Here is a 21,205-nt window from a genome sequence, read left to right as displayed (position 1 = left end):
CCTCTGCCTCCCAAGGTGCTGGTATTATAGGCATGGGAGCCACCTGTAGGTGTGTGGGGAGCTACCATGCCCAGCTTGCAAATACTTTTTATATTATATTTTTCTATATGGCCTTTGATGTCTTTAGAAAATGTTTGTTTTAAGCAAGAATCTTTTGTGATCAAAAGCATATAAAAATATGACATTTAATATATTATACCCCAAATATACAAAATCCTAGAAACTTATAGAAGGAGATAGGAAAGTTAATTTTATAACTAATCTGAATATTGTTCTCTACTTTCCTTAATGTTTTTAAAGTTAGTGAAAATAAAACTACATCGTTCTGACAATGTAGAAGGAAGAATGTTTAAAAGTCCTCTTAGTTCTGGGAGGAGACATTAGAGCCTGTCTTTATGATAATGCATAGATTAGAGGGAAGGGGATATGATAGCCAAAGTGTTACCTAATCAGCAGATTCTCACTCATTTGATACTACCTTCTTACTAGTTAAAAAAAATTGAGCATGTACTACTACCATATATCCACATTTTTATTTATGAATTACATAATTGTTATTAATACATTGTGAATAATATGTCATTCACAAAAGTACATCTTTTAAAAATATGATATTTATTAATAATAATATATTTATATATTTTGTTATTTCCTTTTTCTGTACCTTAATAGATCATGTGTACCCCACTTTGGGACCACTGACCTTTTGGTTTGCTTGTCATGATAGAAGTCATCTAAAAGGAACTCTGGAAAGTTTGAGTCTTTAAATAATCTTGTTATAATCCAAAATAGCCTGTTAATTTCCAGATTGACCTTCAGGCAACTAAACCAAGCACTCATAAGAAGTCACAATGTAAAAGAGTTCAGGCCACTGTTTGGTTAGCTTACAAAGAGTTACTTCTATTTCCGTAAATTTTTTTGGATCACTGCCCATTGGCTTTGGGGGACAGCTAAATATCATCTCCTCAGTAATGTCATTTTCCCTCAAGTGTCTTTAATGCAGAGCTATTTCTCTAGAAGAGAACAAGTTTATATAAATGGAAGAGAACATGTTTTCCTCCAAGATGGTTATGCAATGTGGGGAATATTCCAAGGAATACAGACAAGGCTGGACAGAGAGGACGGTTCTTTTACTTGGATGTGGTGGTAACTCGCGTTTCTAGATAAACTTGAGTACTGTTGCTCAGTACTGGTACTGTTGGAAGAACATATAAAACATCTGGCACAATCAGTGAAGGAACTATGAGCCTGGGTCCAGGTGTTAGATGGGTACAGCAAAGCACTAAACCTCTCACACTCTCTACCTACATGTCCCCAGTTACAAAATTCCCCTACTTAAAGGGCAAATACTCCTGCCTCAATTCACTTCCCATTTAAAAGTGTATTTGCTTGCCTTTCTAAAGACTCTAAAGACTAGTGGGTTTGGAGAAACTCACTAAACCACTGTTAACACTTAGTGTGACCTTCAGGAAGAGGTTACATGGACTAATAAAAGTGCACGGGGATCGGAAATGTTGGTGATGGGGTTGTGGCAGAGAAAGGAGAATGGAAGGGAGAAGGCTGTTTGGAAGGTCTGTTGGTTTCTAATGGGGCAATACTGGGGTGAGGGAAGTGGTGAATAAATTCTCCCACAGGCAAGCAACATCATTCACACTTTTGTTTAGAAATCATCCTAATGACTGCCACCCTAAATTTTGGTTCTTTGTTGGGCTTAGTTCTACAATCACTGAAATGAGGAAGTGAGCTCAACAATTTTGTAAACCTCACAGTTGACAAGAAGTTATGAAAATTCCCAGTGGGGTTACATTAGACTCTAACACTTAAGGAAAAGCAGGGAGATTCCATTGATGAGTCATACCTAAGGGACAAGGGAGGCTATAAAAGCTATTCTCAGACAAAATGAGTCTTTACAAAATTGGAAAGAATCAAATGAAGTTAACAAGTTTGGAAGATATGGGTGTATTTCCCATAGAACATGAGCATCAACACTATATGAGAAATTCTTGGAAACAGAGATTGATGCAAGAAGAATGCCTGGTTGGAAGCAAAAAAAGCAAGAGCAAAGATGCTGGCTCTGAGGCCAGCGGGAACGTTGGGGGAGGATCGTGGGACTGAGTCAGCTGGGACCAAAGAAGAGCCAACCATACCTGGGTGGATTTAAGGAATGCTAAGACAGGTCCAAAGTCAGAGAGAAGAGGTGACCAGGGAGCCTGACGACAGGGCCAGGCACTGTAATACCAAATTCCTTACGAAATCAGCAGGGTAGGCAATGTCTCCAGGGCAGGAGAGATGACCTTGCCAGACATGTTTTGATGGTAGAGGCTGAAGGAGAGCGAGATTAACTTTACCAAAAAGAAGTATATTGATGGCAGATGACTAACCTAGATGAAAATTTCTTGTAAAGCTTTTTCTTATTGAACACATCTACTATAAAGATTTTGGCATCAAATTTTATATGAAACAAAAATTGTAACAGCACTGAAGTGACTAATAAATGTGTGGTGTCAAATCTAATGTGAGCATAAATAACATTGAACACTGTAGATGATAATTTGGAAGATTCTAATTGCATCTTGACAACAAAATGTAAACATTAGAGTCGATATGATATCAAAACGTCTGAATGGAAAAACACAAGCTTTTTTTTTTCTGCAAACATTGTATATTTTGGAAGACTAAATACATATTTGATAAAACCACAGTATACAAAGCCAAGGCACTCTATGATCTGCCTGGATGTAATTATTTTCCATGGTTTTGTGTAATCATGGTAAAATAGTACTAATTCAATAGCTAATAACTAACTCTAATAATAATTAGCATGTAACAGTGGCTGAGTTTCCAAATAACTATATGATGTATGTATTTTTAGTGCCTGTATTTTATATATGAGTCTTTTACAAATAAAGTAATTTGGCCAGGCGCAGTGGCTCACGCCTGTAATCCCAGCACTTTGGGAGGTTGAGGCTGCGATTGTTGGTGATGGGGTTGTGGCAGAGAAAGGAAAATGAAAAGGAGAAACCTGTTTGGAAGGGCAATTGATTTCTAAGGGGGTAATACTGAGGTGGGGGTTGGTCAGGCTGGTCTCAAACTCCCAACCTCAGGGTGTATCTCACCTCAGGGTGGATCTCACCTGAGGTTGGGAGTTTGAGACCAGCCTGACCAACATGGAGAAACCCTGTCTCTACTAAAAATACAAAATTAGCCGGGTGTGATGGCACATGCCTGCAATCTGCAGCTACTCGGAAGGCTGAAGCAGGAGAATCACTTGAACCCGGGAGGCGGAGGTTGCAGTGAGCCGAGATCACGCCATTGCACTCCAGCCTGGGCAAAAGAACGAAACTCCATCTCTAAAATAAATGAATAATTTGCTCAGTCACACAAAGGCAGAGGCAGAACTCAGAACTATATTTATCCATTTCCGGAATCCTAGCTCATCATCTGGCCATTTACATTGTTTTAGTTGGTTTTAAACATTTTTTTCTTTTACATTAGAAATAATTTCTGTAACAATGTTTTATCATATTGCATCCTGTTTTATTACAGTGAAATGATCAGCTTACGTATTATCTCCCCAGACACAATGGAATTCTTCCACAGCTTACATGAGGTCATCAACATGTGGTCACATCTGAAAAACAGAAGGAGCTCAACTAATGTTTATTAAACTAAATTAGATCTAACACGGATACGAAATTAACAGTTCTGGCTGGGGACAGTGGCTCACACCTATAATCCCAGCACTTAGGGAGGTCAGTGTGGAAAGATCACTTGAAGCTAGGAGTTTGACACCAGCCTGGAAAACACAGAAAGATAACAAGACTCTGTCTCTACAAAACAGTTTAAAGATTAGCCAGGTGTGATGGTGCATACCTGCAGTCCCAGCTACATGGGAGGCTGAGATGGGAAGACAGCTTAAGCCCAGGAGTTCAAGGCTGCAGTGAGCTATGATCACCCCACTACACGCCAGCCTGGGCAACACAGCAAGACCCTGTCTTAAAAACTAAATGAATAAAAATAAAAGAGTTTTGGTAGAGTTCAGAAAGCAAGTCAGATCATTTGCATCTTAATTAATGGTACATTAGCTTCCAGACTTAAGCAAACAAGTTTCATCTACAACTTTGATTTCACTGGTTCTTTCAATATTAACATAGCTTTGATGCAGTTTTATTGCTCTACTTGTGGGTAGTTCAGCTTATTCAATATAATTTTCCTTTTTATTTTCCCTTTTGTTGATTACCTGCCAGCTTTTCTACACTTCTTTCTCACTCCCCACCCTGTCATTGCCCCTAGACAAATCTATTCAGTGATTTGTTACATTTGTTAGATTAAAAATTTAAAAAAAAACAGGAAAAAAAAACTTACATGAACCTTGGACCTAGACTTTTTTTTCTCCTTTCTTCCTTCCCTTTCTTTTTTCTTTCTCTTTCCTTCTTTCTTTGGGGTTCTTTTTTTTTTTTTTTTNTTTTTTTGAGACAGAGTCTTACTCTGTCACCCAGGCTAGAGTGCAATGGCACAATCTCAGCTCACTGTAACCTCCGCCTCCCAGGTTTAAGTGATTCTCCCGCCTCAGCCTGCTGAGTAGCTGGGATTACAGGCGCCCTCCACCTCAACTAGCTAATTTTTGTATTTTTAGTAGAGATGAGGTTTCACCATGTTGGCCAGGCTGGTCTCGAACTCCTGGCCTCAAGTGATCTGCCCACCTTGGCCTCCCAAAATGCTGGAATTACAAGCATGAGCCACCACACCCAGCCCGAGACTGGGTGCCCAGGCCCAGGGTGGTCTTAAACTCCTTAGAGCAAGGGATCCTCAAGCCTCTACCTCCAGAATAGCTGGGATTACAGGTGCACTGTTGCACCCAGCTTTAGGCTTCTTAGTTTTATTTCCCAGATTACCTTAAAAGCAGCTTAGAATTATTTTTTTTCTCTTCTGTTTTAGCCTGTGTTATAACCTGGATGGGCAACAACTGATTCTTAACTTCTGGCCACTGATTTTTGAGTGCTGAAATATTCAAAAGTTTGTTAAGCCTATTATTCAATATTCACTTATTCAGAGTCTGTCCCTAGGCAGAGCTACTAATAAAAACACAAAAGACAACTGTTGGCACATATATATCATTATATATATGGTTACATATGATACATATAGCGTACACTCATATACACACACAGTGTATAGCATGAGACTCAGTAAATGGAAGCCATTGCTTATTAGTCAAAGCAATGCATTAGTACTTTTTAAGTCCTAGGCAAAGTATAGGATTCAAAAGAGGTCCAATCTTATTCCTTTCTTCAAAGAGCTTAGGATATTATTTAAAAGTTAGAATAAAACTTTTGAAATATACTATATAATTAAGACATAAATTGTGTAATTTTTACTACATATATTGTAATTCAAAAAAATGAAGTAATACAAAAAGATGGGTTGAATTTTTTTAATGGTAAAAAATGTTTAATGCCGGATGTGGTGGCTCATGCCTGTAATCCCAGCATTTTGGGAGGCCACAGCAGGCAGATCACCCAAAGTCAGGAGTTCAAGACCACTCTGGCCAACATGGCGAAACCTTGTGTCTACTAAAAATACAAAAATTAGCTGGGTGTGGCGGTGCATACCTGTAATCCCTGCTACTTGGGAGGCTGTGGCACGAGAATCACTTGAATCTGGGAGGCAGAGATTGCAGAGTCGAGATTGCACCACTGTACTCCAACCTGGGCAACAGAGCGAGGCTCCATGTCAAAAAAAAAAAGTTTAAATGCATATGTAAAGTTATTCTTTAAACATTAAAATAGGAACCAAATTTAAATAATACAAGATAATTGTCTATTTTATTCCACAGCATGGTCTAAGTTAGGACACAAGTAGAGTGCATACTCAATTATTAAGCGTTTAACATGGCATTTTCTTCTCCTTATGTTTCATCAATATCTAAACAGCCTTAAAAGACTATTAAAAATAAGCTTTGCGCAGTGGCAGTATTGCAGCCAATGAGGTTTATCCAAGGCACGATGATTGCTAATTGAAAATTTTTCCCAATACTCCACCGTGACGACTTGCAATACAGTCGGCACTGGCAATTTTTGACAGTCTCTAGGGAGACTGATAGAAAAAAAAAAAGACTATTAAAAATACTTTTCCAACTGCTAGTAAGGACGTATCAAAATATTACCTCTAATATAAATGTATTGTGCAGAATTTATATTTTATAAATTTATCTTAAGAATTCAGGACCTCGTAGGCAATGATCTCATTTCTTCTCACATGAATGAATTATATTTTTTAAAAACTCAAGGTCAAGAGAGTCTTGATAAAATGATTAATCATAAAAAGCAAAAGCAAATGAAATTGGGGGCACTCAATAGGTTTGCTCTAGTGAGTAAACAATAGCCATCCAGTTCATATTGATAGCCTAGGTTGACTGGGGGATCTCTTAGATTCCAGGGTAATCAAATTTGGCTGCTCAAAAAGTTATTTTCTTTAGATTATTTACTCATTTATTCAATTCCCTAATATGTGCCAGGTTTTGTGTTGTACTGCAATATAGTAAGTGTTTTAATGGACAAATGTACAAATTGCTTTGGAAGCACATCAATACAGAAGAGGAAATCCCAAATTGTAGAATAGTTAGGAAGGTTTTCATTGAGGGAAATATTCAGGCTGATTATTTGACAAGCAGCAACCCTGAGAAGTAGATCCCAGGAGAAGTCTCTGAGGTGTCTGCCTGGTCTCCTACCTGAGCAACCAGCACTTGAGGCCTTGGCCGGATAAATGTGAGCCAAAATACCTTGTGGCTTTCTTGGAAATGCAGCTCAGCAACCATTTCTGGGGACAAAAGGCCACGGTAGTAGGCACCTGGCTGTTATCACGTTTGATAGGCCTATGCCATTTTTTCTTTTTTAAGGACCTTAATACTTCTTCCATCTCTGACTATATTCCCAACACTTAAAGTTAACTAGGTTAGTAAGTAAGGACCAGCAGGAACAAGAGAAGGGAAAATGGTCTTACGGGCAATGTATTCATTCAGTCCTTGGGAGTTTTCAGTGAGCAAGCTGGATATATTTTCAATGTTTTTCTCAAATTTTTATGAAAATTAACTATTAAAGTTTTTTTTAATAAAAAGATGTTTATGGGCTGGGCACAGTGGCTCACATCTGTAATTGTAGTGCTTTGGAAGGTCAAGGCAGGAGGATCAGTTGAGGTCATGAGTTCAAGACTAGTCTGAGTAACATAACAAGAACCCATCTCTACAAAACAAAAAAACAAAAATTAGCTGGGCATGGTGACATGCACCTGAGTTCTAACTACTCAGGAGGCTGAGGTGGGAGGATCCTTTGAGTCCAGGAGCTGGATGTTGCAGTGAGCTATGATCACACCACTGCAGAATTCCAGCCTGGGCAACAAAGTGAGACCCCCATCTCTAAAAAAAAATTAAAAACTAAAAAAGACTATTTATGGTGTTTTAATTGGAAAGAATATCTGAGAAAAATAAAAACTGAGTAACATACAGGGCTTATAAAAAGAGAATTACAGTACCTATATACATACATAGCATTATTAAAATATACATAATATAAACATGTAGCATATACAAATCTTCTAAGTAAGACACTATCTCAAGACTTCAGTCATTAACTCAAAAAACATTGCTTCTCCATGCTGCTTATTAAATTCTGTTTCAACAAGTCCTTTACACTCTTGACTCAGCCATGTGAGTATATATTTTTAGTCCACAGGATTAATTAAGAATATTTATTAAACTTTCTGGTCTATCCTTCAGCTTTCTGATCACTGGGAATCTACATTTGCAGATATTCTTCAACACCCAACCATGCACTAGACTTGCCCAAGTTTTTGGCTGGGTTCTGTGCTATGAGAATCACAGTGATAAATGAAATTTTGTTATTTTAAATGTATTCCATTCCGTGTGGTTTTTAGGGCTTTGCTTTCTATTTTCATTAACATTTTGCCAGGTTTCTTCTTTGTCTTCTTTCTCCTCTCCTCATTTTACTATTGTTTCTCAACAAACCTATTTCTAGATGTAACATACCCATAAAGAAGGGAACTAAAGCAAATACCTTGAAGAACATTCAGCAAGAAATCACAACCTCCTGATCCAGGGAAGATGGCTGAGGCTTTTTAAGCACTGAGTCTCTCCAAATTGATGCAAACTGATACAATATAATTTCTAAGCCTTCCAATCTACTCACTAAAAGCCTATAGACTTATATTTAACTAAGTATATATACTAAGTGGGAGCAGAGGGTTCTGGGGTGAGGGAATATCAAAGAAATAAAAGAAAGGAAAGAAATATATTTAAAGAACTGGATCTGAGCTGTGAACCTCACATGCACTATCTCATTTAATGTCTAAAACAAAACTGTAAACTAGGTATGACCATCTCTGCGAGATAAACAAAAAACTCAGAGAAGTTAATTAACTTTCCAACATTCTCATAGCTAGTGAGTGAAAGACCCAGAATTTGAAAGCAGCTGGGCTGATTCCACACTCCACACTTTTTACTTGCTGAACTCTGCTCTCACACCAAATGGGCCCACCCTGAAGCTGTTTAAAATCCACAGGGAGAAGAAGATTTGCATTGATAAGGGGAAAAAAGTCTACTTGAAAAAGGAAATCAACAAATATAAGATAGGATACAATAAAATACAACAAGGAAGGTGGTCAAGAAACATAAAACATGGTCATGGACAAAAAGCAAAGAAGAGGAACCACCTGTGTTAGATGGAGGTGAGCTTTGATGTTCCCCCCTTGAGCTCATTAATATTTACCATTCCTGGGCTGATACAGAATTTGGATTATTGGATGATTGCTCCACACTCTTTTTGACTTTGTTTCTGAATGTGTATAGAGTCCTAGGATCCGGATGGACTGTTGCCATTTTTCTTTCCCTAGCCTTCTTACCTATCCTTACCAAAACTGTTCCCCAAAACATCAGCTAAGCTAGTAATTCTTGAAAAATAACAAGGAAGTAGAATTTGAAATTGTTTTGATAACGTCTGTGCAAATAGCTGCAAATTCTATAGATCACATCATCCTGAGGGCTGCAGTGTTTACAGTCAGAAAGAGTCAAACCAAATATTTGCATCTAGGGCTTTACCTGTTAGAACAGCAGTGAAGGGTTCAAAGTCCAGGCTCAAGGCAACCATGGAGGGCTATCAGTTAGCTTTATGAGTGTTTCCCTCAAAGTTCCTAAGAGCCGACCCTCTTGGCCTTCTGCCAGCTCCTTTGAAATGTGGATATCTGCTCTATCCATTCACTTATCAAAAACATGTCCATTACTGGGCTAGATAAAATTGTTTGAGTACTCATTTGAAATCCTGAGCAGCCATTCCTGCTTTGGGCCAGGAAGACATTTAAAGGTACAGACTAGCAAAAGAAGAAAAATAATTGAGGACCTTTATCCACACCGTCAACACCTCTTGTTTCCTTCCTGGAATTTGAACTGAAGACTCGGGTATGCAGTAATAACCCGGAAAATACCCAGACATTCTTCTGGGAACCCCCAACACATTGTTCTTTCGTTCTTTGGATCATTATAAATCAGAGTTTTAAAGGGAGTAACTTCATTTTGGTTTTGGTGGATTAAAATTAATTTAGGCCATTAGATGAAAGAGAGAGAAGGAGTGGAAATGTACTCATCCTATACTACCCCAAGACTGGAAACATTACTCTTGAAAAAAAAATCATTTTTAAATATAAATTTAGCACAAATAATTCCCAGGGAGAAATAAACCCACATTTCTCATAATGAAGAATATTGTGGCTGGATGCAGTGACTCACCCTGTAATCCCAGCACTTTGGAAGGTTGAGGTGGGTGGATCACGAGGTCAGGAGATTGAGACCATCCTGGATAACATGGTGAAACCCAGTCTCTACTAAAAATACAAAAAATTAGCTGGGTGTGGTGGAACACACCTGTAGTCTCAGCTACCTGGGCGGCTGTGGCAGGAGAATCGCTTGAACCTAGGAGGCAGAGGTTGCAGTGAGCTGAGATCTCACCACTGCACTCCAGCCTAGGCAACAGAGCAAGACACCGTCTCAAAAAAAAAAAAAAAAAAGAATATGTAACTAGTGAGTTTCAAGTACAGTGAAGTCTCATGTCATGCTGGAATGGGGAGCAGGTATCAGACACCTTCTGGTGAAATTTGTGTAATACTGAAAAAAGTAGCACTATACGAGCAGTAAGCAACTAACAGTTTCAGAATTTTCTGGGCTTTCCTGATGTACGTATCAGACATATAACCTAAACAGAAAAATATGTGTCTAAAAATCCCATGTGTGTCTACTGGTTATATACAATCTAACAAAGCAACATTGACTATGTTTTAAACCTTTAGGCCTTAAATACCCATAGCATTTCATCGATTATAGGCTAATCTATAGTTTGAGCTGAGTTTTGAGGATAAATAACAAAGGAGAATATCATTTCCAATCTTATTTATTTATTTATTTTGGTAAATAACAAGCCAATACTTAGAGCTTGGAAAGCATTTTGACAATTATTTTGTTCCTCTCTAAACATATCACAGAATAATAGTTAAAAGCTGAAATATGTCCCATTTCTTGGATGCTTACATTGCCAAGTTTTAAAAAAAGCAAGATTTTTTTTAGTAGTCCTCAAGAGTATTCCTACAACCAACTTCAACTGGCCTGATAGCCTTGAAAACCTCTAAGTTGAGGCTCAACAGCTGAAACAAAAAAGCCAGAGAATGGTCTATTCAACAGACTGAGGCATGTAAGAATAAAACAAAACTACTTTATGCCATTACCAAAACTCCTAAACTATCTTTTTCTAACTCCTTAAGAACAATAAATGCAGCTCCACAAAGCCTGAGAGCCTTTCATAGGATTCAGCTGCAGTCATTCCTCAGCTGGAGCCCTGGGAAATACCACAAACCTCAGAGAATTGCACGTATGTGGAAACTTTTCCCATAGAATTGTAGTAGGTGTCTGTTGTGGTTTGAGTCCCTTTATGACTAATGTAGTGGCTGGTTCGTTTATGATTTCATTTCTGTTTGATTTCTTTTCCTTTTTCTTTTCTTTTTTTTTTTTTTTTTTTTTTTTTTTTTTTTTTTTTTTTTTTTTTTTTTTTTTTGAGATGGAGTCTTGCTGTGTTGTCCAGGCTGGAGTACTATACAGCAATCCTCCCTGGTTCGAGCAATTCTCCCTACCTCAGCCTTCTGAGTAGCTGAGATAACAGATGCCAGCCTTCACACCCAGCTAATTTTTGTATTTTTAGTGGAGGTGGGGTTTCGCCATGTTGGCCAGGCTGGTCTCGAACTCCTGACCTCAGATGATCTGCCCATCTCGGCTTCCCAAAGTATTGGGATTACAGGCACGAACCACCATGCCTGACCAAGATCTCGTTTCTTTTACGGGTCTGAGTGGCTACAAAACATTGCTGTGAGGATTGTTTGCCAGGTTTTGGTTTCCGTTTTTAACCAGTGTACCAGTCTTTTTACAAATGTACCTACCAAGGAAAGGAAGAGAAAACTGTGGAGCGGAGAGGGAAACTGGCAGAAGTCTAGCTTGTGATTCTACCTCTCTGCCCTGAAGGGGAATTTTTTTTCCTAATAATAAAAGTGTGGTGGAACCTAGATTCTTTATGAAATTGAAGTTCCTTCCAAAAACAGCAAAGGGGGTCCTCGAGGTCTAAAGCTGCTTGGACACGTCCACACTCACTCCCGGCCTCTGCAAGATCCAACCATGTGGCCTTGGGGAACAATAAAAGCCGAGGTGTATCAGGTCAGCCAGCTGACCATAAGCTGTGCTTACAACACGAATGGCTCTTTGTTTTCATGCTGAAAATATGCACCTCCTGGAAGCTCTTCTGTCTTGGTCAGCTGTATGTGATGTGATTCGTGTTATGGAATGTGGGAGGCATGTGCTCACAAGCATTCTGATTCAGGAATCAGGTTTCTCTTATGTACTCAATTTGTATTGCCTTTTGTGGTGGCCCTAATACATTTTTTTCTTTTTAATTTTGGACTTATTTTAGAGCGATTTATTTCCTATCAAATCCTAGACCTAGAATGTCTAATAATTGCACTACAGTTAGCAAAATGTCCTGGAGCCTAATTTCACAAGTCCCATTTTCCTGCGGCCTGGGAGCCCTTGGTCTTGATACCTAGGAAGGGTGCTCATGTGAGTGACTGAGGTAGGAGAACATCTACTTTGGCCTACTCTCTGGGCAGTTACCTTCTGCTAAGTGGTGTGTGGGTGAACATATATGGCATTGCAAGCTCCTCAAAGAGATACGGCAGGTCTCATTGATACATCATGGATAGATTTGCCAGAACTAGCTATGTTGATATGTTTTGCTTCCTCCTGAGGCTGTGTTCATATTCACTGAAGTTTACTTCTCAGGAAAATGTAGGGAGTAACAAATAAGCTTTATGTTCCTGGGAGTCAGGAAGCCTGCTTAGCATGGTTTAAAGTCTTCATTCTACCACTAACCCACCAGTAGATTTTGGTATCTGTGCTTTGGTTTGGGAAGCCTTGGTTGGAATGAAAGAGTCTAATAGGGTTTTTTTTTTGAGACAGTCTTGCTCCGTCATCCAGCCTGAAGTGCAATGGCACAATCTCGGCTCACTGCAACCTCTGCCTCCAGGGTTCAAGCGATTCTCCTGCCTCTTGATTTCAAGCAATTACAGGCGTGTGCCACTATGCTCAGCTAATTTTTGTATTTTTGGTAGAGACAGGCATTTCATCATATTGGCCAGGCTGGTCTCGAACTTACTGACCTCCAGTAATCCACCCGTCTCAACCTCCCAAAGTGCTGGAATTATAGGCGTAAGCCACCACACCCAGCTTAGATAGTTGAATTTAGGTTTTTTGTCATTTTTTCCCTGTAGGATCTCTGAGTCTTTAATATGTTAATGGATATTATTATAAGTTCTAAGAGTGTATAATATATCCCAAGTTAGCATGACTGTTGAATACTCCCCACCCCAAAAAAGCCTATAACTTGAGCTATAAATTTCTATAGAATATAGTTCAAAAACTCTTTCTAGAAGCAGAAGTTTCCTTCCTGCTCTAAAGTTCTATGAATTTACAAAAACATTGCAGAATTACACACTTTAATGGAGATATAAAAAGAGGTCCAATTGATGATCTTATAGTAGCAATAAAGGATTTATATTGCATATAAAGGTATTCGCTATAGATAGTTTAAGCAGAAGGGTATTTATTATAACCAGTAGTTTATATCATGTAATTGAAGACCAAAAAAAAAAAAAAAAGGTCTTAAATGCTACCAAGGAAAACCCAGGAAAAATGCCCAACCACATCAGTTGTCCTATCAAAAACACCTCTGCTGCTGCTGCTGACTTTTTGGCTCACATGGCACTAGAAAACAGAAGTGAAAACTCCACTAAAGCTCCCAGAAGCTCTACCCATGCCACTGTGCTTGCTGAACGCTAGTTTCCCCACGTGTGTACATTACCTCACCTTGCTTACTTCTGCCCCATGCAGCACATTGTGGTAGGCAGAATTCTGAGATGCTCCCCAAGATTCCTGCTCCCTGACGTATACACCCTTTACAATAATCTCTCCTTGAATGTGAGCAGGACATGTGAATACAATGGGATGTCACTCCCATAATTATGTATTAGCATGTGGCAAAAAAGGATTTTGCAAATATAATTAAGGCTTCTAGTTAGTTGGCTGTGAATTAATCAAGACTGAGATTATTTTGAGTGAGCCTGACCTAATCAGGTAAGCAGTTAAAACAAAAGAGATTCAAAGCCAAAGGCATTTTCCTGTTGATTCTGAAGGAGGAAACGGCTATGTTGTGGGGAGGGTCACGTGGTAGAAGATGGCAAGAAGCCTCTAGGAGCTGTGAATGATTCCTAATTGATAGCCAGCAAGAAGCAAAGACTTCAGACCTACAACTACAGAAACTTAATTCTGCTAACAACCAAAGAGCTTGGAAAATGATACTGATAAGATTGTAGCCCTGGCTAACACCTTGATTTCAGCCTTATGAGAGCGTGAGCAGAGGATTAGCTAATCCACACCCATACTCCTGATATGCAGAAGCTGTGAGCCAAACGATGTTATTATATGTTCTTAATCTGAGCATTCAGCAATAGAAAATTAATATTTGCCTTTGCATGACAGAGCCCAGCTCACTCCTCAAATTCAAACTGCAAGAGCTTTGGGAGAGTTACATTGTTAGCTTTCCATACTCTAAAATTCAATAAGAGAAACCAGAAGTGGTTGTTGTTTATATTAAGTAAGTCAATCTCTAGTGTCAGCCACCCACTTCTTTTGAAAATTATTTTCCAAAACATCTTTTACAGGATATATGATAGGCTAAAAATGTCATTTCATTTTTTGTTTGTTTGTGTAAAACAGCAAAGATCAGTCTGTCCTGTGAGCAAATATTCAAGAAAAAGTAATTAACATATATGAATCAACCAGTTGTCTCAACTCATATATAAATATTCCTGCTGATTTCTCTATTAAAAAGTGCTTAGAGAATAGATGATCACTTTAGTAGCAGGAGATCCTGCTACTCCAGGAGTGGCCTCTTTAGCAGGATTGTTGACATGCAGACTCTCCATGACTTTATACATATGTTGATAAGAACACCTGTGGCCTCTGGTTCCCATCAGTACTGAGTAGATTGAAAATATTCTCAGTGGTCTTCTCATAGACAATCCAACAAACCATCAACAAAGTAAAGCTAGTACGAGAGACATTTTTTTAAATCTTCCAGCAGAGAAGCATTAGGGCAAGTTAGATTTATCTGATAATGTACTTCTGCTTCTCCCAGGGAGTTTGAGAGGACAGTATTCCATGAAAGTAGAAAAGTTTTCTGATTCACGACAAAGCTGGGTTTGTTTTCCACATAACAAATGTATAGCATTTGATCCTCCCCACACTAAAGTGCTTCTGTTTATTTTTACATCAAGTAGATTTTAACCATCTCCCTTGCTTTATTAATAGTCTCTAACCCAACTTCCTCCCATTTCAAACCACCAATGGTAGGGAAGGGTAAACAATAAGAATGACATGTAAGAAATTGTGGTATCCAAAAACAAAACAAAAAGTCCCATTTGCTTTACCTCATGTCGTAATTTCCCAGACTTGTTCCTCTTGGCCTGTTGAGCTCGGCATTTTCTCGCGGGGAGCAGAGCAACTTCTTACAAAACCTTACTTGGTGGGTTTTCCCAGGTGCCTGTTATTTCCTTAACAGCACATAGTAGCAGTCCCTTAATTTTTACAGTTCTGAAAGTTGGCAAAGTGCCTTCAGAAAGTCTTGTCTTATTTCAATTGATTCCTTTGCAACAATCCAACAGGAGTCAGGACATGTATCATTATTTCCAGTTTATAAACAACAGAAACTTCCATTTCTAGAGTTACATAACTGGCTTACACTATGATAAGCCATGACATGCAGATCAGAACCTGAGTGTTTGGAGTGTAAATGAGGCAGTTGTTCCCCAGGACTCCTGCCCTCTTACCAATACATCAATGAATGGATATAAATAAATATTTAGTAGGCAATGGCTTCCTCCTGCTCTCTAGTCTTGCCTCTCCAAATCCTCTTTGCACTCAGAAAATACACATGTGACACTATTGACAAAATTAAGTACAAGTTTCCAAGCACTGACCTCTGAATAGGAAGGAAAAAGAAAAAAGAAATTTTCTAGCATAAATTTGTATACTGCTTACATCTTAAGTTTTACCCTTTTTCCTCCAGAACAACCATGTCTTCTAGTCTGTTCCTAACACCTCCTGGCTTCTGCCTAGACTTGCCACTGACTGGCTTTTTTGTCTGAGTAAGCTGTATTTGCCCCTGAAGACTTTGCTCAGACTTTTCCCAGGCTGATCAGGAGAGTCCACTTCCTATTTAGTCTATTTCTCTTCTTATCATATTATTAAAATTTCTGCTAAAGTGTACATAACCCTCTCTAGGCTGTGAGCCCATTTAGATGTCTTATTTATCTTACGTTCTCTGTATTTAACTTGGTGCTGGGAATTTCAGCACTGAAATGTTTGTGGAATTAGAATTAATAAGCAATGGTTTTATTGGCTAGAAAATAGAAGCAAACAAAGGTGAGCCTCCAGAGGTATAAATTCCCTATCCAAACTTGCTCTGTGGGGACTGAGAGTCTAGGAAAGGGATGAGTCACCTCCTTTTACACTTTGCCATAAGTTGGTCTAGAGAGGGGAACAAAGAGCACAGGGAGTGAGGCCAAGGGTCCTGGGATAAAAGGGTACACCTGTGGGTACTGTAGTGACCATGGAGGTTTCCCATTCAAATCTTCCTTCCAGAGGACCCACGGCAGGGAAGAGAGCTGGCTGACAGCCTTCTGATGCCCCACCTTTAAGCTGATTGCAGCATTCAAACCAGGTGCTGCTTTCCACTGGCTGCTCCCAGATAATGGCATAGTGCAGTGGGAGTAGTAGGGCCAGGTCACCTCTGCCTGACACAAAACTCCTCTAATGAGAAGCTTCAGGTCTTAGAGCCCAGGGATCCACACTGGCCTGGCCGAGACATTCTCAGAACTGTACTTCGGTCTGAGGCTGCTCCCAACTCCATCCTTCCTTCTTGTTCTCCTTTCCCAGACCCGCATCAGGGGCTGAAGGCTGTCCCTGCCCCCTCATGCTCTCTGCCCATTGTTCCCAATAAATCTCTTGCCCATATAATCCCATTTTGATAGCTGCTTTTTAGAGGACCCAAACTGACAGAGATACTTCAAGATTTAGGGCTAAATGTATATTTTTTTAATGTTACTCAAAGTCTATAGACTACTATCTATTTAACAATGCCCCACTTAGTCTAGAGCTACATGGCAGTTTAGAATTAGAACTTAAAATAAAAAGACAGGAAAAATAGGTTCTGCTTCTGCACACCTGAGGTACATACAGGCAAAGTGGAGGGGTAAAGGAGCCCAAGCCTGGCCTGCAACTGGTGTGAGGAGGATCAAGCTCTCATGGAATCCTGTGACAACTAGACTGTGGCCAAGTCATCAGGGTACCACATGGGTTGAGGAGCATGGAGCAGGCTTCTGACAGCCACAGAATATAAATAACACAGCTGTCTCCACAACTAACAAGAGGAGGAGAGCCACAGAGAAGGGGGGACGGCAAGAATTAACTTGTGTATCAACCCCTGAAATAGGCTAACACTTCCCTTGTTATTTTGTTTTTAAATTTTAATTGGGTATTTTGGCTGGGTGCAGTAGTGGCTCATGCCTGTAATCCTAGCACTCTGGGAGGCTATGCAGGAAGATCACCTGAGGCCAGGAGCTCGAGACCAGCCTGGCCAAAATGGCAAAACGCTATCTCTACTAAAAATATAAAAATTAGCCAGACCTGGTGGTGCATGCCTGTAATCCCAGCTACTCAGGAGGCTGAGGCAGAAGAGTCACTTGAACCCAGGAGGCAGAGGTTGCAGTGAGCTGATTGTGCCACTGTACTCTAGCCTGGGCAACAGAGCAGGAATCCAGCTCAAAAAAAATTTTTTTAATTGGGTATTTCAAACCACTTTATACTTTTGTTGTATTTGTGGATATTCATAACCAGAAATGTATATAAATATCACGAGGGTTGTGACCAGGAAACATTTTATTGTATGGGGAAATCTTTGAGATGCCAAACAGCAAATAGTTAGTTAACCCTTTAAAAAACCTCCTTCACATGAAAAATCCAAACTCCATGAGAAATAGCTTCTAATCCCTTAAAAATAGAGCACTCAGTCACCCAAACATGCTAGAGTGAGTTTCAGTTCTCTCACACAATCTTCTGAGCCACACCTAAACTAAACTATCAGCCTCTCTTTGATCATGTGGCCAGGTAAATGAAATAACAACAGGTCTACACTGAGACACTTGGATAACTTGCAATGTCTGGTTTACTTATCTTCATGGTATTTCTGAGCCTAATATTAATGTGATCTATAGTTTTACCTTTCTTCAAAATAAGACAAATTTAAAGAGACAACAGAAAAGGTCACTGAGCTCCTCCAACATATCCATAGAAAAACAAGGTATATGTGAGCCATGATAAAAGTTAGGCGATAGGAGCTTCTTGGAATGCAGTATCTTTCACCTTTATTTAGTTCATTGAATAACGTAAAAGAGAATGCGTTAGAGCCCCTACCACAGCTACCTCAAAGATTTTATACAACCTCCTGGAATCGTTTAGCCTTTAACCTCTGAGAAAACCAGGAGCCAACATTTTCCAGGATTTTCCTTCTATTGTTTAATATTACAGAAATAGTGCCTTTCTTTTTTCATCCCAACTATAAAATTATATAATTATACTGAATAAATGGTTTTCAAACAACAAATACTTTAATGAAGATTCTAATGTGTTCTATCCCATCTCTGAATATCAGAGTAAGTCTCCTCAATATCAGTTGAGAATAATTGGTCTGGGCTGACAGTGTTACTTAACAGATGAGAAAAACTGAAGCCAAAAATTAAGTGATTTGTAAAAGTTTACAAAATTCATGAAAACCTGAAATTGATTATATGTTATATCACTTACCTTAATCAATTTGAAAAGTATATTCCAATATTGTTGAAAGACAATAGATAAAATAAATAATAATTTCTACCTGTAGTAGTTCATTTTCACACTGCTTCTATAAAGAACTACCTGAGACTGGGTAAATTATTAAGACAGTAGATTTAATTGACTCATAGTTCCACATGACTGGGGAGGCCTCAGGAAACTTACAATCATGGCAGAAGGCAAAGGGGAAGCAAAGCACGTCTTACATGGTGGCAGGAGAGAGAGAGAGAGAGAGAAGGGAAGCACCACGCTTTTAAATCATCAGATCTTGTGAGAACTCACTCACTATCATGAGAACAGCATGGGGAGGGAAAATCCTCCCCCATGATCCAATCATCTCCCACCAGGTCCCTCCTCTGACATGTGGAGATTAAAATTCCACATGAAATTTGGGTGGGGACACAGGACCAAACCGTATCACTACCCCTGAATGATAAAATGTGACAAATTTTCTATAATATTATATTCTGTCTGTCAAGTTTCTATGGCCTACCTTTCGTATAGCCTCTTATAAAAAATAGGACATAGTTCCTGCCCTCTAGGAGTTTATGGCCTAGTGGGTGCAATGGACAAATAAATGGATTACTTCAATTTATGAAGCAGATTTAATAAGGGCGGAAAAACAATGATGTTCAAGCACAGAAGACAGTGATTCAACCAAGGTTAGTGATCAGGAAGCTTCTTAAAGCAGTCCTTCTACCTCTACAAGATGAATGTTCCTAAAAGAGAACCTATAACTGTTTATTTTAGTAACCCACAGTGCCTGCTAGAATACCTGGTTTATTCACCCTTAACAAATATTGCTTTCACTTTTGCATGACATTTTTCTTACACAATACTATAGCCAAATAGTTTTAAGAACTTTGCAAACATCTACATGATTGCACTGAATGCCATTTTTTTCAATTTTTTAAGTATTTGAATAAAATTTATTATGCTATATGATATGCAAAAAAAGGGAAAAAAAGCCCTCTTGTTTTTCTATTCAAAAGGGAATTTTTTCTTCACTACCTCCTCTTTTTTGACGTAGGGGAACTTGACTCTCTTTGTTTTGTATAAGTAAAAGTAAAAACAAAATTCTTCCAATTAAATGATATGAATGAATTGAACAATTAAAAAATAGTAAGAACAGACTCATTTTTAAAATATTCAGTAAGATAGATGGCCTGAACTATTTTACTTATAATACAGGGCAAGAATTGAAAAGTTTTAAGGACATGTTCTTACAAGGACTATAATTTGCTCACCCTCAACTGCCTCTTTGACTCCAACTTCCTTACCTCCTCCCTTCTCCATTGGCTTAAGCACTGGCCTGAACAAGCAGTGTGCCAACACTGCCTTTTTCTCAGAATACAAGAATTGTGCCACCCACAATCCCATGGCTGGAGGCCAGGGCACTGCCAGCAACACAGGCATGAGTCAGGCTGTGGCTTGTGTAAGAATTCCTGGTCTAGGTTCTTTCCTGACAGTTCACTTGGAATTGCCACCATTGACAGTATGATGGCAAGAAGGATGTGTTAGAAAAGCATGTAGCAAGGCAAGTCAAGAAACTTGACTCTTAGTCTTGTTACTTTCTGGAGGTATGACCAACAGCATTTCTCCTAATCTGCTGTTTACCCCATAGAGTTATTGTAAGAACCAGAACAAGACAATGAACACTAATTATTTAATTTTTGTTAGTGAGGGAAAAGAGACATTCTTACATGCCATTAGTCAGAGTACAGATTACAATACTTTTTGGAGAGTAATTTGGCAGTAATTATTAAACATAAAAATGTCCAGACCTGTGGCCTAGTTACTCCTTTTCTGGAAATTGAGCCTCAGGAAATAATTAAGAAAGTGTAGAAAGATGTTCATAAAAGGATGTTTACCAAAATGCTATTTGTAACAACCAAATATTAGAAACAATCTAGTGTCTAATAATAGAATTTGGGTAAATACATTTGAATATACCTACATAGTAGAGTACCATATGGCTATAAAAAATAAGGTTGTAAAAATAAAGAATATAGCTATTGGTACATGATATAGAAAATGTAGTTATTAAGTATATAAACAAATCACAAATTTGTATATATACTGATTCTCTCTCTCTCTCTGTCTCTCTCTCTCTCTCTCTCTCTCTCTCTCTCTCACACACACACACACACACACGCACACTTACATAGAAAGAAAAGGGGTGGGAGTATGGAATTATACCCACCAAGGAGTCCAAAGGGTTTAACTCAAAGTAATGCTGTTTGATTTTTCTTCTATTTATGTGTCTGTTTTCCAATTTTCTTTTTTTTTTAATTGCATTTTAGGTTTTGGGTTACATGTGAAGAACATGCAAGATTGTTGCATAGGTACACACATGGCAGCGTGATTTGCTGCCTTCCTCCCCTTCACCTATATCTGGCATTTCTCCCCATGCTATCTCTCCCCAGCTCCCCAACCCCCACATCCCTCCTCTATTTCCCCCCAACAGACCCCAGTGTGTGATTCTCTCCTCCCTGTGTTCATGTGTTCTCATTGTTTAACACCCACCTATAAGTGAGAACATGCGGTGTTTGATTTTCTGTTCTTGTGTCAGTTTGCTGAGAATGATGGTTTCCAGGTTCATCCATGTCCCTACAAAGGACACGAACTCATCGTTTTTGATGGCTGCATAATATTCCA

The 21,205-nt window shown here is 38.9% G+C and overlaps 1 long non-coding RNA gene and 1 other non-coding gene across 2 annotated transcripts; one reads left to right on the top strand and one right to left on the bottom strand.

The window, feature by feature from the left end:
• Positions 1–3,317: 3,317 nt before the first annotated feature.
• Positions 3,318–15,867, bottom strand: LOC108306048. The gene is made up of 4 exons (XR_001825982.2): positions 15,698–15,867; positions 15,088–15,250; positions 3,564–3,631; positions 3,318–3,350 (listed from the first exon to the last, which is right to left on the bottom strand). It is a non-coding gene; the product is annotated as an uncharacterized LOC108306048 (long non-coding RNA).
• On the top strand, positions 5,956–6,096 carry LOC119471696. Its single transcript, XR_005200759.1, has one exon. It is a non-coding gene; the product is annotated as a U4 spliceosomal RNA (small nuclear RNA).
• Positions 15,868–21,205: the final 5,338 nt, after the last annotated feature.

This window comes from Cebus imitator, unplaced genomic scaffold (assembly GCF_001604975.1).
Source record: "Cebus imitator isolate Cc_AM_T3 unplaced genomic scaffold, Cebus_imitator-1.0 Scaffold69, whole genome shotgun sequence".
In the NCBI taxonomy this organism is placed as follows: Eukaryota; Metazoa; Chordata; class Mammalia; order Primates; family Cebidae; genus Cebus; species Cebus imitator.
This window is presented reverse-complemented; position numbering and strand designations above follow the sequence as displayed.